The sequence below is a fragment of the Lepisosteus oculatus genome, chromosome 23, assembly GCF_040954835.1.
Source record: "Lepisosteus oculatus isolate fLepOcu1 chromosome 23, fLepOcu1.hap2, whole genome shotgun sequence".
Taxonomy (NCBI): domain Eukaryota; kingdom Metazoa; phylum Chordata; class Actinopteri; order Semionotiformes; family Lepisosteidae; genus Lepisosteus; species Lepisosteus oculatus.
In genome coordinates this window covers 13,740,274-13,754,245 of record NC_090718.1, presented here as the reverse complement: position 1 = coordinate 13,754,245, position 13,972 = coordinate 13,740,274, and the positions used below count along the sequence as shown (strand labels likewise).

Sequence of the window (13,972 nt, the reverse complement as noted above, 5' to 3'; positions counted from 1 at the left end):
CTCAAGCACAGCTCCGTCCTCGCCAGCTCTCCGCCCTGCAGCCTCGGCACACACCTGTCAGCTCTGCAAGGTGGGCTAATGTCTTCTCGGGGTTCGCAGGTGAAGCGCCTGTGATATGGTACCTGTCTCCAGGTACTAAGAAGTGAAGATCTCCCAGGAGAGGCAAATGTCTTCCTGCCCAGGCCTTGATTCATGCCCGTGGCAAGGCCCTGATTCTACACTTCATGACTACAAACGCAGGAGCTGGAGGGCTGGTGCATCACCACACATTAGCTTTGATGCTTCATCCTCCTGATCTGGAGAGTTCAGCCTCTTTTCCATTCCCTGAAGCAAACACCACCAGAGGCCGCTTCATTTCTCTCATGGGCCTTTCTGACTGGTCATTGAAATGTTAAACCGATCTCCCAGTTTTAAGTGGTTAGAAATGTAACACTTCCATCCCCGGATATGAAAGCTACAGGACTTATTCATCAGAGTTATTCTTTGTCTCTATTACACTGTAACTCTTCATATTATTGAGTTGTTTATTGAGTTGTCTGACTGAGCAGGCAGATAACTGCAATATACAGTAGAGACCATGTACAGTACATGCTTATTAAGAATGATCACAAGGATTTGATTTTAACCTGGTGGTTTCATTTGTGATATCAAGCAAAACAAAAATCTTTTTTTTTCTTCTCATGGACAGACATTCTTTCATTTTTGAACCACTTCATCCAGTCCTAGGACGTGGGGGTGCCAGAGCCAATCCCAACAAGCAAGGGGCACGAGGCAGAGCACATCCTGGACAGGACACCAGTCCCCTGCAGGGCACACACAGACACACACTCACACCGGGGCCAGTTTTTTTCCCCAGAAACCCATTAACCTACCAGTGTGTTTTTGGACTGCAGGAGGGAACTGGAGCACCTGGAGGAAACCCACATAAACATGGAGGGAAGATCCAAACTCCACACAGACAGCACCCCAAGTCTGGGATTGAACCCAGGGCCTTAGCAAGCCACTCTACCACCCCATAACCAGACATGATTGTACTAAATATAGAAAACTAATTGCTTACAACTCTCAGGCGTCAGAAACGCCACGGTGTATAGTTTAAGTAGGGCACAGCACTGGCTGACGCACTGCATCTGTACTTCGTGCATCTTGCTGACACAGCTCTGTACGTCTTCACCAGCCTCCGCCAGGGCCTGCAGCAGCAGAGCCACAAGTGTGCTATGCCTGTTGGAGGGCTGTGTTGCTAACCCTTGAAGCCAACAGCCATACCCCCCCCCAACAAGAGTTAAGGCTCAGCTGGGGTCACGGCGTGTTTGCTGTCTGCTGCGGAATGGTGACCCCCAACTTTCTCCCCAGGCTGTACCACACTGGGAGAAGCAAGGGGACATAAAATAAGTGCAAGTTTCAGAACGATTCACAAATCGTTCACATCATTCAGAAATACAGTATATAAACAGAAAAAATAATATAGCAATAAGTTAAAATATAAATAATATGTTTCAAAATAATGAGAAAGGATAAAAATACTGGCTGGTGAAATCCTGAGTCTTCTGAGAATCTTCAACTGGAAGTTTGTCCTGTCACCACGCTTTAAATATGAATTTCTTCTCGCCTAATCTTAATGCAAAAGCCCTCCAGCATGAATGAAAAGCTTTAGCTCTGTGCACCACAGCCAAGACAAAGACCGATTTTGCTACAGCTGGCAGAAGAAATGTAGTGAATGAAAAGCAATTATCTTCAGAAGTAAAAAACAAAAACAAACTGAAATGATTGAGCATCAGGTGGAGTTTCTTTTAATCGCTGTACATGTCTTTCTTTACACGTGCAGCATGGGGAAAGATGTCACTTGTGCTTTTGTGGAAGTGATAATGAGAGTATTTCCGATCTCTGTGTAGAGAACCACTTTTCCCCTTCGGATTCAATAATCACGAATGGAAAAGAAGTGCCAGCCCTCCTCCTTGTTTTCTGAGAGCACTGCATTGGGAAGTCCTCGTCGTGTGCTGGTTTTTTTTTGGGGGGGGGGTCAAGGTCAGACCAAGGTCAAACAAACATGCAGAATGAAACTCTCGGCCGATGTCCCCAAACCCTCCTTCTGTCGGTCTTCTCAAGAGCCTCGCGATGCAGCAGTTTCGCGTGGCTTGCGGCTCGATGTTTTAGTGTGTTCCTCTCCTCTGATGAGATGAGAACTGACATGTTGGTCCAGCTGGAGTAAATAAATGAACTGATAAGAAATGACCTTACCGAGGTTAAGCTAAGTTTGCCTGATGTGTGCCATCATGTCGAACCATTACAGCACACAGAGGCAGTGTTCAGAGCAGCCTGCTTTATTTTCCCTGCGAGCAAAGGCAGCATTTGTCCAGCACACCTGACAGCACGATTGTCTAAAATGTCAAATGGCATGAATGGACTCCAAAACATATTTCATAATGCAGGGCTCCATTAAAACTCTGACACTGAAAATGGGCATTTCAGCAAACAAACTATATACAGTATATATAAAAGGATTAAAAGCAAGGTAATTTTTGCACACCAGCTTTAAAAGACTAAAACACATTCATTTTGGGGTAATGTATTATTTAACACAGCTGAAGATGGACTGCATTTAAGCCTCCTGTAGCTCCCTAACTGTGGAGTGTATGTATATAGGTTTATAAAGATGTATTTAACCGGAGCAGAGACAAAAAGAACAGATATTACAGTCAGCATGTTCTGAGGTTTCATTCCTCCTGCACATTTGGATTTCTGCCTCTTTACAGAACAGCTCCACGCAGGGGTGCACATCACTGTGCAAGGGCCAGCTCACCGTTTCATATGTAAATGAGCGCTAACAAGCCGAAAACCCCTGCTTCCACACTATTGATAACCTGCTCTCTTCCAGTAAACCTTCAAGGCAAATGTGGAAATGAAGGCAATTTCCATGCAATGATAAAAAGGCACATATAAATAGTTCTAGGAATATATCGCTAATAGTACAGTGATAGCAATATCAATAATATAATTTTACATAGCACCTTTCATAATATATCATCTCAAGCAGTGAAGGAATTAACACAAAAGAGTTGTATACAAAGAACAACAAAACATAACTAAAAGCTTCTGCAAGGTCCAGTATAAGAAAGGGGCTAATTAACTACAGCAAGTTCTTAATAGTGAGAAATGTACAGTAGATTGGAACAAGAGAGAATAAACACAGCTTTTAAACCCCAGTGATATCATATTGCACAACACTCCACAGGTCCAGACCTGTGATCCCTGTTGCTCTGAATGAACACAATGAGATGAAAGGCGGTACTCATTATCAGTCAGCACATGTATCCCTTCTACAATGCACACACCTGTGTTCTCTTGCAGCTCAACACCATTCGGGAAGAATAAAACTCATGGTACCAAGGCCTACAGTAAAGCACTAACCAGAGGACGCAACGGGAAACTTCAAGTTGAAAACTGGTAACCGGAGGCACGTCTTTACCCCAAGTGCTGTGGGAGTGTGGGACAACTTACCCAGCAATGCTGTTGAAGCCAGTACACTGGCTCTCAAGAAACAGCAGGATGGGATCTTTAAACAATGAACTGCTAATTATCAAATGAACCGATAAAAAGCAGCAGGGACCAGGGCTTTACTACCTCCAATGCTTGCTCCAACCTAAATCCAAAAGTTACCTTTGCTTTTTTTAAGCCAATTCCATTTCTTTGACTCTTTAATTTTTCTTGTGAGAGCAGAAAAAAGACAATGAACAAGATTTTGAATTATACAAGATTTAGACAAATACTGTATGCATGCAGAGGCGCCTGTGTCACTCTCTTCCCAATTAACATTTGAGACAGGATTAAAAAGCAGAAAATCTCTACAAGCCGGGACTTCAGAACCACAGGTGTAACCAAAAGATCTTTTAAGGCAGAACCGAAAGACGTTGCTCCCTGTGTCGATGATGTGTCTGATGTATCTGTTATTTGCCAGTTTCATAGCAGCTTCTCGGTTTTCTCTAACGCCCTGAGTCTTACAACCCACTAATACATATGGATTATATATATAGATAGATAGATATAGATGTTCAAGTTCTTATCTTCCTTCTGAAGAAAAAAGTGCCTTTCAGTCTACATGCAGTGCGGACGGATCCCTCTCGTCTGTGTCTGTGTTACGGGGCGGTGAAATCCCACAAGGCAACGAAAGAGTTAATCTGATGACATTCCTCTGCAGGGATCTCTGCCATGAACGCCACTCCTGCATGACCCGTTACCATAGTAACCCCCTTTTCCCATTCTGACGAAAGGCTGGCGTACTGTACAGTAACTCCCGTGAACTTCTGCCCAGGGTGCTCCTTTCCATTGGCGAAGCCCCGCGCTCCGGGGATCCGGATTGCTGTTTTGCCAAATGGGGAATCCTGGCAGGGATCCGGTCAGATACACAGCGGAGAGGTTCATGGAGGATCGTGATCGCTCGGTCAGGATTCACGCCTTTTCCAGCTTTATATTTGGTTCAACAGGTGCTAAATCTGAGATTTGAAGGGCGCTGCTGTGTGCAACCAGTGAAAAAGCCTGTCATATCTGGCCTTAAGACGGAAAAAAAGAGCCTGTTTTTGCCTTAAATGCATTAAGGAGATGACACTGAACACACAGGAGGTTTTATTTCAGCAGCGCAAACTCACACAAGCAGCTACCAAACTACCCAGCCACTAACTACACAAAGCCAAACAACACAAACAGCTCTTTATTGCAGTTTGCAAAGCTTCCAGCTGTTGTTAGGTTTCTTTCTTGTAGTTGTTTCTTGTGTTAATCCCCTGAATTAACCATCACATCTGTATGATCCAGGTGTTTAAGTGCATGATGAGCTATTGTTCAGACGTAATGCCAATTTTTCCTATGATTGGAAACACGCAATGGGAAAGAAAGCAAAGACTTACTCCATTGAGAAAAAACATACTAAAAGAAAAGAAATGCAGTCTCTTAGGGCAATGTGAGCTCTGACTGTTCCTGACACAAGCTTTACATGCCAGTGCTCTCAAACAAATAGATGCGTTTCATCAGACGAAGGGAAGGAATTTCACATTAAAAATCAGACCGTATTTACACGCCACACATACTACTCAAAAATGTCAAGGTAAATATTCTATTACACCACTACCTGCCACAGAAAGATGTCTTACTTCAGAGAATTTAGTGTGCAGGCACAGCAGCAACAATAATCTGTGCCTATCCTCCAACATCCAAAAAGACAATAACTGCTTTTCAGTTATTTCACTGGAATCTGGGTAAGTAAAAATAATAGAAACACCAGACCTGTAAAGAAAGGCAGGCAGCCTGGTTGTTTTTACACAGGCAGGATTATGGTGAAACGTCGCTATTTTGACATCACTCTGAAGGTTTATGGAATGTTTGGGTTGACAGCTGGTCTGCGCCAGATTTCAACATTCCGCCCAGTACGTCCTCCTCTCCAAAGCTTGGAAGTTACACAGCTGGGTTTGTTCAGAGGTGAAAAGGAGAATATTTCGATATGTTGCTGTTTGCACAATAGTGCTTCAGTCTTACTCGGCATGAAAAGCATCCGAAAAAATCTGTGAATGCAACAGGTTTGCAAATCAACTCCCATCTGTGAACTACAGCTGTATCTAGGAACCAAAAGGTTACAATCCCTGTGGCTTAAATTACTAAATAAGTCCTCCCTTTGAAGGCTGTATTGTGTAACATTTTACTGGTCTGTTGATGAACAGGTATTGCCCTTCAAAACCCACATAATAGAGTACACAATCTTTTTTTCATTAACTGGGATGCGGGATTGACACTACATCATAAAGCAATCAAAGTAAGTCAACCATGTTGATTTCACAAAGCCACTGCTAGGTGATTATCTACAGCTGAACATGAAGGTGAAATTGAGTGCTGTTTCTTCTGCTGTGTATGAAAATAAACTGTAACCGCAGCCCATTTATAGCCAAAAATCAGTAATCCTGTCCTTCAGGTATTGACTGGTTTATTAAATTACAAAGCAGATATAACAACCCTGGGAAATAAACCATAAAGTTATTATAGTGAATATATCACAAGTTACTATTTTATATTTACCCAAAATTATGTTCTACAATGTCAAATTGTATTTTAAGGGAATGTCTCAAAAACGGTGTAAATATATCAGTGAATATGAAAAAATGAGTCAATTTAGAGTTTATGATAATAAAATTTAAGGCTCAATGTATTAAATATTTAGTAACAGTTAATGCATGTGTTTCAATGAATGCAGGAAAGCTGGAGGGTACACTTCAATCCAGAAGCTGGGAGCGATCCACAATATCACAGAGGAAACCCCTCATTCAGTTCAATTAACAAAATTAACCGTTTTACTGGTGGGAAAAGGTTGTTCCATCTCATTAGCAGAACAGCTGGGGAAGGCCACTGGGCACATTAACAAAATTAACAGATCACCCAGGAAGTAATGACTGACGGCCTGAGCCAGGAAATTAATCTAAGCCTCGGTGAAGGAGCACTCTTTGAATGGCAAAAAGTTTTATCTCGTTAGCAGAAAGGTTTTAATCAAACAAATCATGATCAAGTGTTATCTCACCCTCCTGCTTCATCCAAAGACCTGCCCAGGTTTTGTGGTCATTTGCATGAGTTTTAAGATCTGAGCACATTTTTTGTTTTTAGTTTTTGAGAAAGTAGAGGAAGTGTTTTTCACCAGTTACTAACCAACTCCTATTTCATTAAATCTGAACCCGGTATTAATATCTTTTCAGAAATGACCTGTGTAACAGATGAATACACTCTACGAAAGTGATTACTCGCCATTTTCTAAAGTTTTCTCCACTTATCTACACAAGAGTGTACTGCAATCCTACAGATTTATAATGGTTTGTGCTGTAATTGCAATTCAATAGTATTATCTGTGTTGTATTGTAGTTGTGGTTCAGCAACCGCAGACGGTATCAGTGAGTGTGCTGGTTAGGGAGAGGTGTTATGATACTCAGTAATGATATCAGTCTGCATCCTGTTGCGTTTCAATTGAAATGAACAGTACATCTTTAAGCTGTTAAGAAAAAAAAACTTCATAAAACAACCTGGTATATCGTAGGTTAGGTTGTTTTTAATGATATTGTTACGGCTATTAAAAGGGGCCACTGTTAGTTTAAGAATTTAGAAACAATGGTCAACATGTCATGATTGTAGTCCCTCCCCCTTAAGGGCACTCCGGCTCTTTCACTTCGGACTTGATTTTGTGCACCTGCCCTCTGTTCCAGCCTCCTTCCAGCCCACCTTAAAAGCCAGACGCCCACTCTCTTCCGGGCTCTGCATTGGTTTCCACACCAAGCGAGTCCGGGATCTGAGCATCTGGTCCTGTTCCCCCTTTTCCCCCCCCGACCCTCCACCGGATCCCGCTCCGGTTTTTAATCCTGTTTGTCCTCGTCTTGGATGGACCGCTCGGCTTTGGACTTTTTGCCTTCCTCTTGGATTTCCCATTGGACTCTGATTTGGATTGTTTGCCCCGGACTCACCCCCCCAGAACACCTGCGCACTATGGACACGCCCCCTGTTTTCATTCCCGACTCCTGCATGCTTTTCCCCCGTGTTTTCCTCACTCATCCCCGGATTGTATCGTCTGCATAGGGTCTGGAAAGAACACTTCCGTGACACAACATCTAGCAACTGTCAGCCTTTGCAGTTCTCTTGAGCTTCAGAAAGCATGAAAGGTGTTTGCCGAGTGATAGGGGGTCTGAGACACATGAATCAAAGGAATCACCTGCTTTACCTTGGTTGATTACGTTCTGAATAAACAGTTAAGAGCCATCAACAGTCCAAGAAACCAGGTTAATAAGACAGATACAAAGAGAAAGAACTAGATTAAAAACGGTCACTCTTGGTAAGTGCATGCATTTTCAAAATGGGGGAGATAGGTTTCCAATTCAGTTTGTAGTATCCAGATTTATAAAGTGAGAGATTTAACTGTACAGTAGCTCACATTCTGTTTTCTCTCTCATGTTGGCCTGTGTAGGTGTTATATTGCACGATGAATAGTTGGCAGCAGTCTAGGGTTTTTCTGGTTGGTCAGGACATACAGTACAGTAGGCCTCTCAGAGACTTTGCTTGTAAATAGAATAACTTATGTTGTTATAGAATAACAGTATGTTGTATTTTGTGCTGTGTGTTATGGTTATTGTTAATAAATATTTGTTTAACCTCACATGCTTGATTTATTACTCTGTTTGGCCAAAGCTTTGCCAGAGAACAAAGAACTCAAGCGTCCCTAACTATACTGACCTCTTGGGCATATGCTTGACATATCTTTACAATTTGGGGGTTGTGATTATTTATTTTATTATGGATTACCCTTCTCGGTCCATTTCTGTCATTCTCTTTTTGTAACCCCTTATTTGTAACAATATCAATAAGATTGCATCATTTATTCGTCTACAATTGGACGGATTAGGGTGACACTACTGTCATCCACAACCAATACAGTCAAAAATGTTTTATTGATTCGACTTGTTTTCTCCCCAGATTGCTCTTTGAGATAAATTAAGAAATCAATTGCTTAGCGACTCAAAGGGTGGTACTCAGAAGCATAACAAAAGCGCACTAAACCAGACTTAATCCATTAGGGTGAACTCCTGTGCTGTCAGAAGGAAAACAAGACTCTACACATAAAGGGAAAGAATGAGGATTTGTGTCTGTATCTTCTCTCTCTTAACTAAAGAATTCAATCAAACGTCATAATGTGTCCAACTGAGAGATGTGTGTTAAGCAGTTATGGGGAAAGTTAAATAAGCCAATTGATTGGAGGCAGTTCAGTCAGCAAGATGCCAATCTGTCTGTTGCCTTTTATTAAAAAAAAAATTCTGGTTTGCAGTCTTTTGCCGAGAGCTTGTTAGAGACAGGATTTGAGCGGATAAATGCCAGCGATAAAGGCTGACAGCAATGGCAACTCTTATCAGCATTTGTGTCACATATAGGGCTGCCTCTTGGCCACTTTTCCAAGGAGTGGGGGACTCCTAAAGAATTTGAAGGAAACCTGGGGAGTTTGCACTAACCTCTGGGATTGGTTTGTAATGTACCGTGTGGTCATGGTTATGGCCTTGTGGTCTCCTTAATTTTGTTTTGGGCTACACAGAGATTCAACTCCAAAAGCGACCAAAATGTGAAACATTGTCAGAGTCCGAGAAGTTCCCAAACAGGAAAAGCCCTTGTGGGCGATCAGTGATAGAACCGCGGCATTCGAAACGTCGATCAGAGACATAGCGGTATTTAAGGAGGCCGTCACCCGGCCAGAATGCTCACAGCGGGAAAAAATGCACAAACACAGAACTAATGAGCAACTTTCAGGGGCAGGATTAGATCTTTAAAATGTGACTGAAGGAGGGGGGGTGCAGCTTGCTTGGTATCCAAGGCAACACTGAACGCGTGCCAGCAGGGGGTTGGTTAAGAATGCAGCCTGAAGGGCCAGAGCCACAGGCCACAGCGAACTGGACCTCGAGCGACGTGTCCCGCTCTCTGACCATTCCTGAAACTCCACTGCGTCTCACACAGCGTCTCACGCAAAAACTCACGCAAGAACCGCTTCCACTCTCGGGTACACTGTAGATACTGCTTCGCGGCATCATCACGACAGGCTCCTGGACATTTTTATTTTAAGAACAGGAACGATTCCGAACGAGAGCAGACCATTCGGCCCATCTACGGTAGCTCTCTTGGTTACTAGAGAAACTTGCTAGGATCTCAACCAGTTGCTTTTTAAATAATCCAGGGTATCGGCATCAACATCGTAGCTGGAGCATGTTCCAGGCTCCCAGAACCCTTTGTTCAAGAAAGCGCTTCCTGTCCCCAGCATTCAACACGCTCCTGCCTAGGGTTCATTTGCGCCCCCCGGTTCTGCTCATTCTGCAAAGAGCAGGGGAACAAAAGGTATTTCCACTGATGAGCGATATATTGAACATGATCCTGGGTAAAACAAACTGAATTGAAAGCACAAGCTATACCGGCTGCTGTTTGGTTTCTGTAAGTTGCCAAGGTTTACGTACGGTATCGCCTGTTTGTCTTTGAACCGGATTGACCAAAGTGTCAGAACGGCCACGCGACTGGTTTCCACTCGCATCTTCTGGCTGTTGTTCGATTTTGAAACGGTTCAATGAATTGAGCCTCCAATTAAATCCCCTGTAGAATCGATCGTCATCGGAATCGATCGGCCGCGCGGCCACTTCCTATCAAGTCCGAAACTCCACCAGTAACCACGCCACAACACGACGCATGTCCTTTACACCAGCTGCAACACACATCTCTGAAACCTGCTGAAGCAAACCGATTGCAGCTGCCCTGCCCGCCAATTTAGAAACCTTAAATCACAAAACAGAGGCCACTTACACAGCATTTTAATTTACGACACAAATATATAATATTTTAATATTACTATTGTAATTTCCTTCAGTTTACACAGGTGTGCGCTCTTCACACCTGACGTGGCAAGTGCACTGGACTGACAGACACAGCCACAGAGGAACCGCCAGGTAGGCAATGAATAAAGTGGAGCAATTACAGATACAAGTTTCCATCTGCATTCACAGAAAGACCCTATTAAATTTAGAAAGCACTTAACTGCTTAACAAAACTGCAAGGCTAATAGGATTCATGATGTTTCTTACTTTTCTGAAAAGAACTTGATTCACTCTATAAAAGACACTTCGATATTCCTTGAAAAATAAAAAACAAATTCAATATTTCTACAAGAAATAACATATTTCAGTCCGAAGTGGAATCAGAATGACCAAATGAGCTTTCCTTAAGCTATTTTAATAAACTCATTTATACAGTAGCTCATGTTACATTAATCTTCATTCTTTATTTATAAACCATATTTTAGTTCAAAGAATGTCTTTTACAGCTGGGCAAATCTAAACCATAAGTCTGCGTTGTCGAAAGACAGGTCAGGAGTTGAAAGAAATTTTCAAGTTTGCCTCTCAGGGCTGATTGGAGTCATGACTGTCAAGAGAAATGAAGTGATTTATCACTTGAGCCGGTAAAAAGGCAGAGGAAATAAGTAAAAGCAACTGAACAGAAGAGAGTGTTGTGAACTTTGACCAAGGGCATGCAAGGAAAGTGACATCTGCTCTGACAGCAATTTATACTCCGTTAGATTGTCTCTTTCCTAAATTTGCCTGTCATCTGTAGCCTGCCCAGGATTCCCTCTCCGCACTGAGCTGGTGACAAATACCATCTGAGGCCAATCTCCCCTTCTGACAAAGTGCTTCTGAAGTAGGAAAGGTGGGGGAAATGTGAGGATGTGTTCCAAGAGGCGACCGTGGATTCATGCTGTGATGGTGACTGAGATCATGCGGAAAGAAGCAAATCTTTTTTTCATTCTTGAACAAAGACGTCTAGGAGGGGACCTGAACCAAGCTTCAGTGAAAGCACTTAGCCCCCCCTGCATATTCTCTCAGAATGAACAGTAAAATACAACCCCGAGGACGCAAGTGGGAACTCATCGGAATTGCTTTTTAAGACCCGGAACCGGAGGCACCTCCGTACACAAAGAGTTGTGGGAGTCTGGACTCAGAGCTATTAACTACTAACTGCCTACTCTCTCCTGTAACCTTTTGGCTTTTCTTAGGGGTCAAAAAGCCGACTTGTGACGTGGATTTGTTACCCCAGGAATAGTTTTATACGCCTCATTGCCTGCTAGAGAAAGACTCCGCCGTGCTTTAGCGCCGGTCTGCTGTGTCGTCTGGCAACAGAGCTACAATGCTCTCATTGTAACACGAGTCCTCTAACAGCACTGTTAAAAGACAGTGCAAAGTGCAGAATATTATTCTGGTACACCATCTTATTTCAGTTGTTCTCACGAATTAAGGAAACTAAGCTTGAACTGCATTAGGACACACAAGCTATGCATTTTGCTCTCCTGTTGACAGCCTTTTAGTGAAGTAGAGTGGTTGCTCAACTTTCCTTTAAGAATTTCAGGTCAATGATGAGGTGTCAATATGTCAGGTGTGCTTTGTGGTATAGCTGAAAAGGAATATATTACAATGAGCTGTCTAAAAGCTGTAGCTGAGCTTTCCTGCATATCTGATTGTAGATACTGTCCTATATGTATGATTGCTTCTGATGTAAAAAGTACTAAGAATGGTTAATGGTTAAGTATTATATACTTTACATGGAAGTGTGTTATCTATCAATTCTAGTTTAACTATTTGTGCTGCATTCAAACACTTGCACACATACACACAGATACAGGCATGCACAGATACCAGTGCATTCATGCATTATTCTACACATTTTTGTTCCTGATAACAACAGGACTCAAAGGAAATAAAAGAGCAAGCTTTACCTTTGATATGAAGCAAAAAAGTGTAATCCCAGCCAAACACTTCAGCGATTAAGACTGGAGTTAGGTAAAAAAAAAAATGACTGAGTATGTCTTCCAACATTCACTTGGGATGAATGCTATATAACAATTGGAGAGTTAGCTGCTAAAAAATAATGTGTCCTTTTATCCAACTGTATGACCACTCAAAGGTGAAACAGAATTCTTAAGCAGACACCAGCTGAAATCCAGAGCAGAGGTTAAAGGAATGCTCCTTTGTTTCTTTAGAAGCACGTCTTACTTCTATACTCTGCCAGCGCGACTACTCTAATCTCTCTCGCATGCTCTCTCCCCTGCTCCCAGTCTCTCTCTCTCTTACACACATCAAGACTATCGCCTGCCTCCTTCCACCATCGTTGTGCTGTTAACCCCCCCCAGTGCAGTGCAGAGGAGCGATATGGCTTCAGCACAGGGAGTGTGTGCCGTTTGCAGTGCACTGGGCAGCTCGCACACCACCCCCCACAGATCTCACATTGAAATCGCACATTCAAACTAGGTCAGTAGTTTAACTGCATTAATAACATAGCAAATTGGCAGGCAGAGAGATGGGCCGGTACAGCGTTTGTTTAAAAGCTGGAAGGTTATGTACAGAATTACAGTAAGACATCGACAATACAATACATCTAACAACCGGAGTAAGAAGGGGGTTTAAGCATTAGATTGTAAAAGGCAAGATCTTGGTTAAAAAATGGTTGCAGAACATACATAGCATGAGACTAACCAACATGCAAAGACAAGCTGAAAACATTTGTCCTTCTTCTGTCAAAATAGACAATTTTAATGACTACGGGCATTCTCACTTGCTACATTTCAACATCAAATAGGCAAAGAAGGGGTCTTAACCATGCAATGTTACCCAGAATACAATCTGCTTTAATGTATTAAATCATAGGAGGTCTTTAATATGATTGTAGTACAAAAAAAAATATCTAAAGCTTTTTCTCTTTGTTTCTTTTCCATGAAGACCAGAGGTCACATTTTAAAGATCTAATGTTGAAGTGGGCAGAAGACAATTCTCTGCTTCAGTACAAGTCCAGTCTTGGACTGGGTGTGAGATGTACAGTAGTCTACAATGACTGTGAAAATCACTTTAAAATCCTTCTCAAAGAAGCCCTGTCTATTATTGTCAACAAAACGCAGCTGGAGGAAGGGAAGTGGTTAAAGATGCTTTTATTCGCAAAGGAAGTATTAGACATGAAGACTGATACTCAGATGGGATTTTTACAGTTGTCTGCACCAGTGCCTTACTCTATACAGCTGGCTGTTATTGACCGATTGGAGGCACTTTTTGTTCAATGCATGTCTTTATTTTATACACTCCTAGGTCATTTAGACGCCTTCAAACACAGGTCGAGAAGGGAAGCCTTTAATTGATTTGGTGTGTACTGGTTAATCAACCAGCTTCAACGACCCTTCCCTCATGCTAGATCTTTCTTTACCATGACGGTTTTTGTCATTCTGAATGAGGAGAATGTGATTTATGCTCTTGCAGTTTCAGACCTGCGTAGACGTACAGCAGAGACTGCGCGCCAGGTGTGCACTCCTCATCTGCAGTGTTCTGCTCATTATTTCATTTCGCCCAGAAGCTCACCACTGTGGGGAAGGCACTCCAGCACTCCCAGTGGCTTGTTTCAG

The 13,972-nt window shown here is 42.5% G+C and overlaps 1 protein-coding gene across 10 annotated transcripts in view; it reads right to left on the bottom strand.

Moving 5' to 3' along the window:
- Positions 1-13,972, bottom strand: part of gramd1ba (GRAM domain containing 1Ba) — a 188,273-nt gene that overhangs the window by 155,114 nt on the left and 19,187 nt on the right. For 5 of the 10 annotated variants that reach the window (XM_069182753.1, XM_069182754.1, XM_069182755.1 and 2 more), the window contains exon 1: positions 12,302-12,575. The exons of 1 other annotated variant lie outside the window; for it this stretch is intronic. The gene's annotated coding sequence lies outside the window, so the exon portion shown is untranslated. Of the gene's footprint in view, positions 1-12,301; positions 12,576-13,972 lie in introns of those variants that run through there. 4 more of the 10 variants (XM_069182758.1, XM_069182759.1, XM_069182760.1 and 1 more) reach the window with 2 other exon arrangements.